This window comes from Callospermophilus lateralis, chromosome 3 (assembly GCF_048772815.1).
Source record: "Callospermophilus lateralis isolate mCalLat2 chromosome 3, mCalLat2.hap1, whole genome shotgun sequence".
Taxonomy (NCBI): domain Eukaryota; kingdom Metazoa; phylum Chordata; class Mammalia; order Rodentia; family Sciuridae; genus Callospermophilus; species Callospermophilus lateralis.
In genome coordinates this window covers 175,571,057-175,585,461 of record NC_135307.1, presented here as the reverse complement: position 1 = coordinate 175,585,461, position 14,405 = coordinate 175,571,057, and the positions used below count along the sequence as shown (strand labels likewise).

The following is a 14,405-nucleotide window of genomic DNA, read 5'->3' as shown; positions in this document are numbered from 1 at the left end:
ACAATAGCTTTATTTTATTTATTTATTTTTATTTGGTGCTGAGAATCAAACCCAGTGCCTCACACATGCTAGGCAAGTGTTCTACCACTGAGCCACATTCCACAGTCCCTCTACAGAGTTTTGGATGCCACAAAGAAGTTATTGTAGGCAACTAAGCAGAGAGATAACATGTTGAAAAGATTTGACTCATTTATTTGAAAATCATTTATTGAGCACCTATTACTGTCAAACACTTATAAAGTACAGTGGTGAATAGAGAATAATCTGCCCAGGAAAACCAGAATCTGTTTCATGTTGGTAAGAGATATGAAAGGAGCAACTGAGAACTCAGACTCATCACTTACCTTAGAAACAGAAGGGAAGGGAAAAGAGAAAACCAAAGAGGAAGGGGCTTCAAGAAGGTAAGATCTTGTTTTGAGGGACAAAATATGAAGGTGAGAGAGAGAGTATTTAGGAAAAGAGGAAACAGCATATGCAAAGTTATGGAAACATGACAAAGTTTCCATTATTTAGTGATATGTATATGTTCCATTATATGTACTATGGTTTGACCAGTCTAGGATGCAAGAATGCATGTTGCAAGATATGACACCAGAAAGCCTAAAAGATGTCCGATAGGGAGAAATTTGTGGCTACTGAAGAGTCTGGCCATTATGGGAGCCAATAACCATTCCTATGTCATATGCTGTACAGTGTTTAGTAAGGTAGTACCCACAAGTCCCTATAGCTCTTGAGAGTTTAAACCACCAGTTCAATCTCTAAGCAAAATAACCTGTCTAGTGTCAATTCCTCTTTGTTTCAGGTACTAATAGTCTTCTCTTACCAAGCTATATACAGGTTTACAGATATTTTCTACATCATCTAACACATTGCTAGGCACTTGGCAGGGGCTCCAATAACACTCGTGGACTTATTTATCAGAGGTGGCTCATGTAAAAATATGTATACTCACAAAGCTTTGGCATTGCCTTTATCACTCTGAGCAGACACTCAGCCACTGCTTCTCTTGGCAGACGTCTTGCCTCTAAAGCTATCTCCCGCTTCTTGCTTATTCTGCCAAATAAAATAATGGGCCTGGGTACAAGAAGCTATAAAGTATATGATAACTAAGGAGCATATCAGGTGGCCAGAAAGGAGACTTGGTGGAACATAAATCCTTCCCCACAGTATATTCCTCAAGCCAAGGACTCCCTCAGCCTACCAGCAGTTTCAAACACTTCCACCTCCCCCACCATAAAAATAAAATGGGCTTTTTCAATTGAGCATAGTTAAAGTCTCTTTTGAGGAGCTCAAGACCTTCTCTAAGGTATTAGTACTTTCTATATTAATGACAACTGACTTAATGGTGACAAAGATATTAGGAGAATGATTACATTAACAATTAATATAATAGCAAGGCATTCTTGCCTTGCTAGTTGTGGTATGAGATGTGGGCAGCAGAGTCTGATGTGCTGGCTGAGATTCATCTAAGGAGACTATATTAAAATGATCTGTTTCAATGTCATCTCTCCTCCAAGGCTGATTCAATTCTTGGACAGCAGGGACTACAATCTATTTTATCTCAGCATCCTCACTGCCTTTAAGAAAAGTCCACAGTAGGTACTCAGGGAGTATCTACTGAACTGAGTTTAGCTGAACAATGTACCACTGTACTCACCCCAACCCCTTTCCCATGCATGCTTTTTAAGAAAAGAATCAGGAAAGAGTAAGCAAAACCTGAAAAGAAACATTTTTACAGGGGCTCAATCCATTCTAGCCCTGAGGAAAGGAAGTTTTATAACATAAATGATTTCTTTGATTTAGTAATTGATTATGTGGTAGATCATTACTAAGCATCACATTTCTCACTGTTACAACTCTTTTTTTTTTTAAGAGAGAGAGAGAGAGAGAAAACTCCTTAATATCTATTTCCCAGCCTTCGGCCGCACGCATGCCAGGCAAGCACACTACCACTTGAGCCACATCCCCAGTCCCATGTACAACTCTTTTATCACACTTCTTATCATCACAACAAATTTTATCAAGGACTCAATGATCCTTTTAGGGCCTCTTTTAACTTCTGCCTCTCTCTCTCCTTCCTTTCTCCTTCTCTTCTCCCTCTCTGTCCCTCTTTCTTTCACTGAGGCAGGGTCTTGCTTTGTTACCCATGCTGGTCTTGAACTTGAGGCTTTAAGTGACCCTCCTACTTCAGCCTCCTGAACACCTGGGACTGCAGGTGTGTGCCACCACACATAGCTTAGGTCCCTTTTCTTAGAATGATTCTAGAGTCAGACTACTTGGTTCAAATCTCAGCTCTACCATGTTATGAGCTGTATAACCCTGGGCAAATGATTGAACCTCCCTGGGTCAAACTTTTCTTATTTGTAAAATGGAAATATTATAGGCCCCTCCCATAGGCTGTTAAGAGAATTCAATAAGGTAATGTATTAGCAAGTTATTCACTCAGGAATTTTCTAAATGAAAATGGCATTATTACTCTGTCCCCATATAATAGATGACTTCAATGTCACAGTCTTTTAAAAATTTTTTTTAGTTGTTGAAGGACGTTTATTTTATTTATTTATATGTGGTACTGAGAATCAAACCCAGTTCCTTACAAGTGCTAGGCAAGTGCTCTATCACTGAGCTATAAACCCGGTCCCAAATATCAAAATCTTAACAGTAAGATTGAGAGATGCTGTTTCATCAATAAAGCAGGACTGGAACCCAATTTCTGATTTGATAACAGACAAAGGATTTTTCTGAGCAGAAATCTGTTGATGTGATGCCCTGATGAAAACTCCTCAGGACTTGAAAGGCTGAGGCAGGAGGATCTCAAGTTCAAGGCCAATCTGAGCAACTTGGCAAGAATCTGTCTCAAAATTTAAAAAATAAAGTGTGAGGGATGTAGCTCAATGGTAAAATGCCCTGGGTTTAATTCCCAGTACCAAAAATAAATTAATAAATAAATAAGAAAATTCCTCAGCAAATATTTTGTTTCCTACCCCCAGGCAGAGACCTAGCCATTCCTTCACCAGAATTCTGATATCCTCCAAAAAACTCTGCTGTGAGAACATCTGCTGCACTTTTGTGTTTGCATACCTGTGCCTCTCCATTAGATTCTGAACTCTTTGAAAGCGAGACTGATTTATTCATCTCTGCAATCCCACCCTCTAGCACTGTGCTGCAACCAGTAGATGTTTAGTGAACTTCTGCTAAAAAACAGGTGAAAGAATCCTAGATAGGGAGAGTAAAAGCTGGGGGTGACTGGTGTCTTTATTCAACATGCTACCGGGAACAGAGGCTATGAGAAGTTGAGTCTGCAGTCCAGACTGCTGAATCTGGGATTTCTGTGGTGAGGAAAATATACAAGGTTCTCACCAAGCAGAGAGCAGTAAAAGTCAAATAATGCTATCCTTGTCAGCCACCAACATAGAGAGGAAAACCCAGCCTTCCATCTCTGTATAATCTAGTGACTCAGAGATAAGCCCAACAATTGAGTTCCACCATACCAGTTTTCTAGAACAAATACTGAACAGAGTGTTTTTTAAAACCTGAAGTTCATTCCTGAGACTTAACTAATTTTTCAATCAATAAATATTCTTGAACATACTAGTACCTGTGAGCTAACAAAAGAACCTATCCCCAATTTGCTATCCTATCCCCTTGGATAAGTAACTACCCCTCTCCTAGTGTTAATATCCTCATGTGCCATGTGAAAGATAACCTCAATATCACAGGACTGTTTTCAATATGTGTTGAAGAGTCTACCATACAACTTTGCAAATATAAAGAAGGCTTAAGTAAAGTGCAAGGATAGCCCCCACTAAATGCCAAGGGGACCTCCCTCTGCCAGGGTCTGGATAGAAATCTCACAGCATATTCCTACCCTCAGAACATTGTAGTGAAGATAGAAGAGTATCAGTGAGACACATAAAATTTGACATTTCTCTTCAAATGCCTCTAGAGATCTTTGATTACTGGTCAGAGTGGTCCTCATTGGGAGCTACACTGTGGACCTCCTAGATCGAGTTCCCCTGATACAACCCAAATTTCTCAAAGCAAGAATAGAGTTCAGTTTTGTGGGTTACAGGTGCCTTTACAAACACTAAACCAATTATCTGACTCTGGTCCTTTAACTGATTGGAAACACTTGATTATCATTAAGCTGTTTCCTCATGAGAAACTAATGGGACTCCATTTTTGAGAAACCAGTCTCTACCTCAGAGCAAAGCCTGACCAAGGAAGGGGGCGTGACCCTTGTCCTTGGAAAAACCCACAGAGCACTCCTAAGCACATACCCACCCTGCTGAGTTGTTTGTCTGTAAATAACAGGAGAGGTCTGTGGTGCCAGGTGTCCCTGACTCAGTCAGGCTAGGTGAGGACCCATAGCAACCCCCCTAGCAACCTCCAATCAGCATGAGACAGGGAAAATACCTAGAATGCCAGATGACCCCCAAGTAGTTTATGGTGGTTGATAACATGTTGGGAAACCATGTAGTTTAGCACATACGCCCCTCGTGGCCTAAACCAATCAGTTCAAACGAATCCCCCTCTTGTACTAACCAATCACCCCTACGCAACTTGTTCCCACCATTGAATGTGCTAATCAATGTTAAGAGTTGCTGTTTGATTTTCCTGCGGTATGGAATGATTTGCTGTGTGATGTTGTGACGCATAGAGTATCCCCCCAAAACCTATAAAATCTCACTGAACAAAGGACCGGGGCTCACTTCCTGGGATCTCTGCATCAGAAACGGTTGTGAATCCAGGCTTGAGTTTGTAATAAAGACTCTTGTGTGATTGCATGGGATTCGGCTCCTGGAGGTCTATTGGGGTCCCATGAATCTGGGATAACACTCATTTTTCTGCTTACTGGAACAAACACATCAAAACAGAAAGCTAGATGCTAAAACAATGTTGATTAGTGGTTTACAGAAACCTCTGTAATTTTAGGATTTGTTAGTTGGTCAAGTACAAATAAGTGGTGTGGTCCAAAAGGGAGTGAGGCACTTTACGCTTGATTCTGAGATTCATTATAGGTCTCACCTTCCTCCCCTGGATGATGAAAGAACATTAGTCTTGTATGAACTCTTCCATGGAAGGTCACTGTTCTTCAAAATATTAAGGGGAATTCCTCAGAAAAGAGACTCCAAGGTCAAATAAGAACAGAACATTTAGCATACTCTATTCACTGACAGTGCCTCCCAACCACTCCCAAAGCCACATGCCCAGTTAGGCTCTGTGAAGTCAACAATAAAGAAATAATATTATTCAACCTCACCTTTTCCAAATTATTAACATATCTTCTGTGGAATATACAGCTTGAGAAATACACAGATTTCTAGAGTCCCTATCAACTCTAACCTACTATGATTTGCATCAGAAGTATTTAGCCAGTGCCAGAACATCCCTATTTCCCTCCAATATAGTTCTCTTAACCCAGTGAGACACATAAACCATACTCGGGTTAATAGAAATTATGCGTAGTTCATTTTACTGATTTTCAAAGGTTCAGAGTTTAAAACATTGAGAAGGGAACGTGCAGTGACCTCCTAATACTTTTTCTGTACTGTGACAGCAGTAGAAATGATATGATGTTTTACATATACCACTATACCACTTAATCCTTGGACAACCACAAGTAGATGTTATTATTTTCACATTGCAGAGAAAGAAATTGAGGCTCAGAGAGTAACTTGCCCAGAGCTGCACAGCTAGAAAGTGAAGCTCCACGTTTCAAACTCACAACTACTTATCTCAGATCTTGATTATGTTTTGAGCTCCACCACCACAATTATCAGATGGTTAACAAGCCTACCCTAATCTTCCCTGAGCTTTAGTCTCAATTGTCAAGTGGGAACAGAAATCCTTGCACTATTTCTCTCACAGAGCTGCTCTGTAGTTTATAGCAGTAACAGTTACAAAAGAGTTCTATAACGTATAAAGATATGAATATTAGAAATATTCAAAACATCATGAATAAATGTTGCTATTACCTTTCATGATTTATAAGGTCCTTGCTGGGTTCCCAGCCATTCTGCCTCAATTTGCCAGTTAGGATTTTGATAAATAGGAAATATCAATTTCTCTCAGTATTGATTACTCTTTAGGATGTTTGGCAGAATCAAACCAAGCAAAAAATCAGGTTAAGGAGTCAGGGTATAAAAACAGAAGAATGGGTGGGAACCTGCTGGGAGGCCTACAGCCCAAGTGATCTACACAAAGGAGATGCCAGACTGGCTATGGGGCCTGATTTGTTAGCCTTATCTTAGAATATGCCTAGGAAATAGGTACAAGAGGTCTTTTGGGACAGGAGATCTTAGAAGCTCTTGTATGAGGTGTGTCCAGGAAGAGAAGATAGGCACAGGGGGACTAGAGATGGGAAATGCGACCAGATTAGTCAGCTTCACTTTGCTCTGGGATGCAGAATACTCTGGTAAGTGACCTAGGCACAAAAACAGCAGTAGTTCGGTATAAGGCTCTCAACTCATCCTCTAGCTCTGCCTCATCATCCATGCTGCTGTGGCCATCTGCTTTCCCAAGCTTCTGACAGACTAAAGCCAAAAACAACAGCAAAGAATTCTTGGATCTAGGCCCTGGCTGGGGACCAAAAAATAAGTAACCCAAGTCTGTGTTCTCAGAAAAGGAAGGTGCTGCACCAAGATGGTTTGAGTCTAACTAGAGGTTCTCTTGTATAGCTAATTCCCTGGCACATAGGGAATACTCAAGAAATGTCTAAACTAAACTGAATCGAAGACTATATTCTGTGATTTAAGAGTACCTGTTTGGTGTTAAGAGCCCAAGATTGTAGTTCTGGTTCTGGAATGAACAAGTGATTAACTCTGGACTGCTTAAGTTCTGTGAACCTCAATGTGCCCATCTATAAAGCCGGCTCTTTACACCACACACTACTATGAGCAGACAATGAGATAACGATTGAGACAGCACTCTGTAAAGGGCATAAAAGGAACAGCAGGGCACTGTGCACATAGTCTTAAACATTCAGGATCCAGCCTAGACAAGATCTGAAATAAGTTCCCTTTCTTTCTCCCCTGCTTTTCACACTGTAGACATTCTTTACATTTCTAATGACCTTGAAAGGGGTGGGAGGGAACAATTTGCTGCCTAGGTTGGGGACAGTAAGGTCATCTTTTTACTTTTCAAAGTTTGTTTAGCTCCACTGTACTGCAAAACAGCTCAGGATTTGGATTTTTAATCCTAACTTTTGGTAATCAAAAAACCTGTAAAACCATGAATAAGTCTTAACCTCTGAGTCTTAATTTTCTCATCTGTAAACAGGGGGGAAATTTCCTAAATCATAAGACTATACTTAAGATTCAATGAATTAATGATATGAAGTGTCTCAAACCCAAAGAATGCCACACCAACACCAGTCATTACAAAGTTGTTTCCTCACCAGCTCCTGAGCTACACAAGACAATGGCTATTTCCCACCTGACAGGTGATATCAAAACCCAGAGGAAATGTTAAAAGTAACACATTGCTTAATCTTTTTTCCTAATTTTCTTAAACTGTAGATGGACATAGTATCTTTATTTTATTTATTTATTTATTTATATGTGGTGCTGAGATCGAACCCATTTCTCCTATGTACAAGGCAAGCACTCTACCACTGAGCCCCAGCACATATTGCTTAATCTTGACTTCTTCCAACAGAGGTAACTATTTCTTTGATTTATATATTCATTGATTTGTTTGCCTCATTGTACTGAAGATCTCTGAGGAAGGGAACTACACAGATCTTATTCATTTTTTGTACCCCAATGTCCGTCATGGCTCACTTAAAAAACATTAAATAAATATTACCAGAATGATTAACAACATATTGATAGCAGAAACACTTCTGGAACCCAGGATTCTTAATCCCAGAACCTCAGTTCTTTATAACTAAAGAGAAAATTATTAAAACCTCATAGATATGAACTGACTTAACTTTTCATCTTTTCTTCAATTCTTCCCTGCTAGCAAGACTCAACATTCCTGGAAAGTCTCCAGTTCCTCAGCTTTAACATTCTTCATCTACCACTCTGCTGAGTTAATTCTTATCCAGTGCCCAAAACTTGGAGGACTTTCTAACCTCCCCTGATACTGGGGTCAAATATTCTCTTACTCTAGGTCTGTTTTGTTTTATTACAGAATCCTATACACAAAATATGCCAAAATTATCTGTTGAAAGTTGAATGGATGAAATATTGAGTCTAGAAATCAAAAGTAGAAATATTCTTGATTTGGATATCAGATGGCCTGACTGATTCTAATTCTGACTCCACCACTAACATACTTGAGGTGATCTTAAACAAATCCCAATTCTTGTTTGGATCATCCACAAATGAGTTATCATTCATCAATGATTTCAGAAGGTCCTTCCAGTGATGATGGTGAGACTTAAGATTCATGTGAACTCTGATGCAAGCTGTATGTTCCACAGAATAGGAAGCTAAACACCTGCAGCTCTCAGCAGCCCTAGGCACATAGGACTCTGCTGTCAGTAGCCTCCCAACCCACTGGTGTATTTAATTCCTCCTGATGAAGTACCAAGAATAAATTGTAGGGGAGCAGCAGAGCATTTTAATGAGTCCAGAGACTAATGAATCTTTTCCTTCCTGTGTCAATTAGAAATTCAAAGCTAAGATCTCCAAGGACCAATTTATTGGGAACAGAGAGAAGCCTTTTGTTCATCAGCTGCTGCCTGAGTTACCTGCCCTGCCCCCTGTATATCTGCTAGATAACAATTCTTCTTAATCAGGTATGATGGTTGGTGGGATAGAGGCTGAACTGGAAGTTTCCTTTTTGCTCGGTATTTCTGGGGTCTGAACTTGAAGAAGGAAAGGAGGGATTCAGGGCATTCTTTAGGGTGAGCGTAGAAAGTGGGGGTGGTTAAAGACTCAGAGCAGCCCTGACTTTACTGCCACCTCCTAGAGATACTAGTCTTCAAGGAGCTAATAGCAACAGATAAACTTGCCAAAGTTTCAGGTACTGTATGATATTGATTTACCTACAGTATTTTGAGTTCTCACAACAACCTCAAAAGCAGTTAGCAACAGCATTATTTTAAACAGGTAAACTGAGGTTCTGGGAGAAATAGTAAGAATTAGGTTAGGGAGCCAAGCACAGTGGCACATGCCTGTTTTCCAAGTTGCTCAGGAGGCTGATGCAGGAGTATCACAAATTCAAAGCCAGCCTCAGCAACTTAGATCCTGTCTCAAAATAAAAAATAAAAAGGGCCAGGGATGAGGCTCAGCAGTTAAGCACTCTGGGGTTTAATCCCTAGTTAAAAAAATAAATAAATAAATAACACAAATAGTAACAATCTGACAGGGATCTGAACATCTGAACTGATGTCTATTCAATTCCAAAGACTTGGCTCTATCAAAGCGACAGCTGCCTTATCCAGAGGCCAGCAGTGATGTCCTGAATGGCAATTATGGCCCACAGGCAGCCACAGCAACGTGGACACTTGGCAACACATATAGTCTATCCAGGTACAAGTAAAGGTGGCTGTGTATTGCTAGTCCTTCTGTTAGGTGGAGTTAGCAATCACCACCCCAGAAGATAATTCAGTGTTACCATCAACACTACTTTCAATCCTACCCAAGAAATCTTCTGATTTTGTTGATTTGTAAGGAATTCCAATCCTTGATCTAATGGCTCCCAGCATGTAGGGCCAGACCAGTTGCTACTGCTCAGTCATCAGAAACATTTCCCAAGGTGAGTAGGTAAGCAAGTCATGTTTCCAAATGGTTATGAGGTTGAATTTTAGGAAAATTCTCTCGGAAGGAAAAATACAATAGAATAAAGTCCAGTTTACATAGCTAAAAATTCACAAAGCAACAACTGGAACATAGGTACATACTAAATCCTAACCTGGCCTCAGATAAATATAAGAATAACCAAACCTATAAATAATGAGATCCATGCTAAAAAAAAAAATAAATAAATAAAATTAACTTTTACCTTGCCATAATATCCTGCTGTAGATTCACAAGCTAAAGCACTTAACACAGTGTCTAGCACAGAGAAACCTACCCAAGAAATGTTAGCTATTAGATAATTAGAAAAAAGGGAGAGGGCTTTCAGGAAGGGCTTTTGAGTGAAGTAGAGTTTCCCTTTACAGAATACTTAATAAATACACACACATAATACCTTAAATAATCCTTCCAGTAACCCCAGGTAGCAGGTATTAACAGCCCCATTTTATAGATGAGAAAACTGCTCTCCGAACATAAGTAACCTGTTTGAGATTACTTTGTCCCAGTATGTGCCAAAGCTGGAATTTAAATCTAGATATAGCCAATTTCAAACCTAATTCTTCTTCCATATTTCTTCTCTGGAGGTTAAGATGGGCTGGCATAAAGAAGAATGAAATCATGGTATTTGCTGGCAAATGGATAGAACTGGAGACTATAATGCTAAGTGAAATAAGTCAATCCCAAAACCAAAGGCAAGAGAGTACAATGAATCAGACATAACATTCCTTTGTTCATATATGAACACATGACCAGGATAATTCCACATCACGTATAACCACAAAAATGGGAAGTTATACTCCATGTGTGTATGATGTCAAAATACATCTACTGTCATATATAATTAAAAAGAACCCCCCCCCAAAAGAGACTCGGGCTGGGCTTCAAAGTCTGAATACTGACTGGTGGTTAAGAACAGACTGCTAGTTCAGATATGAAGGTAGCAAGAATGAGGGTGGGAAATTAGCAACATGCTATCTTTGCAGAGGATGTAGTTAAATAAAGACAATAGTCAGAATAAGACAGTAAATTCACATGACAAAGCCCAAATAAAAAGGTGAAGAAAAGGAAGATTGCAGGAGGCCCTAGCTGTTCTTGCCAACGAAATAGGTAACAACTTTGTTTTACTGGAGACTAATGAAAGAGATGTAGCATGCAGAAAATTATGACCCAGAGACTGGAAGGCAAGAGAACTGGAGAAAGGAAATTAAGTTCTGCCAATAACTAGATAAATGGTATTGGGCAAGTCATTGCCTTTGGATTTTTCAGAGATTGAACTAACAGATGTCTGCAGACCCCTCTAGCTTTGATCTTCCAGGAAATACTCTATTACCAGGTTATGTGAGCAAATGTGGGTGAGAGAAATGCTGGGAAAGAAAGCTGAGTGTGGGACATGAGAATAAAGATGTTAAATGGGATTCAAGTTAAGACTGGGCAAAAGCCAGAAGATGGCAGGAAGCAAGGGAAGGCTGAACCACGAAAGTATCAATCCTGCCCTTGCTATTAACTTGCTTTGTGGTTCTGACTACATGTTGGCATTATTTCCTCACTGCCCAAATGGACCTTAGGGCTTTGTTCTGGTCACAGCTGCCCCCTCTTCCTGTCTCTTTCCCCTTGCCAGTGCTGCTCTAGTCACACTGCCTGCCTTCTAGTTATTCTACATACTTTTACTTCAGGATCTTTTCACCTGTTCTTCTCTCAGGTGGAAATGATCTTCCTCCTCCTTTTTTCTTCTTATTTACATTTCTTCATTTTCTATCTCCCCCACTAAAATAAGTTCCATAAAAATTCAGTCTTTGTTTTGTTCACTATTGTATCACATCTTTAAGAGCTATATCAAGCATTTTATTGAATGAATGTGCTTGTAAACTAGTGGTATTCTAAGGTTCTTTTTGATTCTTACATGCTGTGACTAACTTATAGGTTTGTGGAACTGAGGAACACTTTAAAGTTCCAGGCCTGGAGTGAGCTTAGGTTTAACCTATCTTTCTGGCTTCAATTTTTGAGATTTGCTTTATCTCAGGAGTACTTCAAATTTAAAACAAACAGCCTAATACACAGTTAAATGCACAAGTAGACAAATAACATTAATTCATGAATCATGAACTCATGAATACATATCATGTAATTCATGAATTCAATGTCATATGCTAAGTGTAAACTGTAAACCCAATAACCTGGAATACTAGGTCTGGCTTAAAGTCTGGCTTACTCTGGTAACTTCATACTCCTATTTCTGAAATCCTATACTCTGGCTACATTGAACTGTTTTCCCTTCTCTGAAACATACACTTAAGTCTCTTATACACTTAGTATCTATGGGAAGCCATTCTCGCCCGTGATTGGGCACCTCCCGGATTGGGTGTGAGGCGTTCTGGCCAAACTGGCCAAACAAGCTTTCCCCACCCTCTCCAGGTGCGAGAGGGGGGTGTGACTGACCACTGACCCTGAGGCCAATCACTGACCCTGACCTTAGAATGCTACCCCCCTCGACCTTCATTGGATGGAATTTTCCCCTGAATTTCTTGTTCCCCAATAAAAGGCCACTCCCTGGCGTGCTCTCTCTGTCTCTTCTGCTAGCCCTGAGTAAGCCTTGCTGCCCCACCGGGTGGTTCGAGGTGAGAGCCAGAGAGGTGAGAGCCGTCTCGGACCTGGTCATAGAAAAAGGTAATTGAGTCTGTGTGTTTTATTTTGATCTCACTAGTTAACTTCTATGCCATGAACCTCTTTAATGAAACCAGTGTGCTGGTTGCCTGGTGGAAGTATCCCCTCCTCCAAGCTCCTAAACCACTATTCATGCTTCTATTATACCAAGCATCACTGTGGTCTACTTACTTTACCTGATTGTCCTCCTTAATGGTTCATGCATTCCAAAGGCCTTAATGGTGTATTTGGCTCCTCCTTACCAAGGACTTATTCCTGTGACTGGCACAAATGTTCACAAAATTTTATGTTAATATAGCCCCACAATTAACAATGTTTCCTAACTGTCACTGGCAGACTTGATGGGGAACTTGTCCTTCATATTATCTAAGTTTCCCTATGAACTGCCATAGAACAGACAGCATGAGAGGAAGGGGGCTAAAGAGGCTGGACAGAAAGGAGAGAAAGAGTCTTTGCAGAATTTTGAATGTCATGCTGAGGAGATGGGAATGATCTTAACAGGTTTCACAAGCAGGGAAGTGATAGGAGTAAGATCTCTTACAACCCAGGAAAGAGAAATGAGTTATATTACAGGGGCAAAGATGGGAGTGAATAATAATTTAAAACAGTCCCAGTGAAAAATGATATAAGATATGTAATTGGTAGTAGCAGTGGAGATGAGAAGATGGGCAAAATATGTTCAGAGATAAAACAACATAATGAAAGCAGGTGCCTACTTTACCAATGAGTGAACTGTCTCTATGCACAAGATAAACTTCCTCCAAATGAACTCTAACTCTTTGCATCAAATATGGCCCCAAGGGCAACCATGAGCAAATAAAAAGCCTTTTTGGCCAGAGAAAGGGGAAGAAGTCAAGAATTAGGAAAGAGCAGCAGCCCCCAGGGGCTGGGGTTGTGACTCAGAGGTAGACCGCTTGCCTAGCATGCTGAGGCACTGGGTTCAATCCTCAGTACCAAATAAAGTAAAATAAAAACATTGTGTCCACCTATAACTAAAAAATAAATATTTTTTTTTAAAAAAAAAAAAAGCCTGCAGGCCACTGAGTAGGGTTACAGGGAAGAGAACTCAAGATATTGCTGATATTACCTGCAGAAACTTCCCAAAAGAGGCCAGTCTGTGTCCTGAGCAGGTATCTTCCTAGGTTGAGACAGCTTTAGCCAGGTTTAATACAAGAGGCTTTGATAGTTTAAGTGGTTCCATATTAAGGAAAATTATTCAAAACTTGAATGTAAGGCAAAAAGATGATTGTATGGCCTTTTGGGACATTCTTTATTATGCATCTAAGAGCCATTTGACACTTGGAAAAGGGAATTTTGTTTGACTTACTCACAAACCAATAGGGCCCAAATGTTTTAAAATTCTGCAAAGTTAGAGGTTAATATGCAGAAAACTGACTTTTTTTTTTTTTTTTTTTTGAGGGTAACTGTATAGGTTACATTTTCAGGACATTAAACAATTTTGGATCTAGTTTAACAATTTTATTACAGTAATCCTTTTTTCACTAACAACCTAAATCTAGTTTCTCAGCTGTTCTTTTTCTCCTGGTTTCCCTATTAATTAAAACCTGATGCATGGTCATTGGGTGTACGAAAATTATGCCTTAACAAGGGTACCAAACCCACAGGCTTGCAAATGTCACAGAACAAGAGAAACCTGAAACCCAGGCAGAAGATGCCATGAAGTGTCACAGATGGTCACTTAGGAAATGACACAATGACAGAAAGCCCAATGTAGAAGAAAGGGCTCTAGGCTAAGGGTCAGAACATCTGCCATTTGTTCATGGTATGATCCTGGGCACATTACTGCCTTTTGCTGGGCCTCAATTTCACAATTACAAAATAGGAAAATTGGTCACAATGGTGGTTTACAAACTGTGTTCCTGGGAACTCTGCAGGTTTAAGGGATATGCCTCAGGGGCTGTCTTTGGGAAGAGTAGTAGGGAGGCTGACCCATTAAGGTCTACTGCTTTTGTTTCAACCAGAGATGCTCTA

The 14,405-nt window shown here is 40.0% G+C and overlaps 1 protein-coding gene across 4 annotated transcripts in view; it reads right to left on the bottom strand.

Moving 5' to 3' along the window:
- The window catches only part of Raly (RALY heterogeneous nuclear ribonucleoprotein), a 77,940-nt gene that overhangs the window by 21,359 nt on the left and 42,176 nt on the right, over positions 1 to 14,405 (bottom strand). The window lies entirely within an intron of this gene.